Below are 1,022 nucleotides of genomic sequence, written 5' to 3' on the forward strand. Positions count from 1 at the left end.
ATTTTATATCAAAGTCTGGTTATCACCAAGCTGCCTCAGAACATGGCCTTGTCATCGCTCCAGCTATCAACACTCATGAATGGAAGCTTAAAGGAGAAGATGATGGCTGGGACTTCGGTGCTGGAGCGGGGTTTTATGTGAATGTTACTGAAGATCCCTGGAGGACTAATAGAATGTACTCTTATCTAACAGAGGAGTTTCCCCAACTCATAAATGACAATTTTCCAGCGGACCTCCAAAGGATGTCTGTTTTTGGCCACTGCGTGGGAGGCCATGGGATTTGTGCTTCAAAAAACCCTGGAAAATACAAATCTGTGTCAGCATTTGCTCCAATTTGCAACCCAGTGCTCTGTCCTTGGGGCAAAAAGGCCTTTACTGGATATTTGGGAACAGATCAAAGTAAGTGGAAGACTTTTGAGGCAATTCATCTTCTGAGGTCTTGTGTGGGTTCTCAGCTGGACATACTGACTGATCGAGGAAAAGATGACCAATTCCTTGCAGATGGGCAGCTACTCCCAGATAACTTCATCCCTGCTTGTACAGAGAGGAAAATCCCAGTTGCTTTTAGATTACAAGAGGGTTATGATCACAGTCACTACTTCATTGCCACCTTCATTGCTGATCACATCAAACATCACACAAATTATCTTAATGCATGAAAAACTTCAGATGACATAATCTCTTCAAGATTATAAAAGTTAAAAGAATTGCTGAGAAAAAAAATATTGTTACGTACAGGATTTTATAATGCTAAAAGCTTCCTTCTACAGTTGAATCGCCTTCTGAACGAATACATAAAACCTGCTACTAGTTTTAAAAGTTATTTTACCAATGCTCACATAGGAAACTTTTATTTATTTTTGCAGAACCGGGGATTGAACTCAGGCCCTTGCACTTGCCAGGCAAGCCCTTATTCAACTGAGCAATCTCCCCGGCCCAGAAACTTTGAATAATTCTTTTTTGCTGTCATTTGGAAATCTTTGTATATGAACGTCAGGACACTGAATATGAGTATACTCCTG

At 40.7% G+C, this 1,022-nt stretch overlaps 1 pseudogene; it reads left to right on the forward strand.

Moving 5' to 3' along the window:
• Positions 1-8: 8 nt before the first annotated feature.
• On the forward strand, positions 9-659 carry LOC101566443 (annotated as a pseudogene).
• Positions 660-1,022: the final 363 nt, after the last annotated feature.

The sequence above is a fragment of the Octodon degus genome, unplaced genomic scaffold (genome assembly GCF_000260255.1).
Source record: "Octodon degus isolate 3935 unplaced genomic scaffold, OctDeg1.0 scaffold00067, whole genome shotgun sequence".
In the NCBI taxonomy this organism is placed as follows: Eukaryota; Metazoa; Chordata; class Mammalia; order Rodentia; family Octodontidae; genus Octodon; species Octodon degus.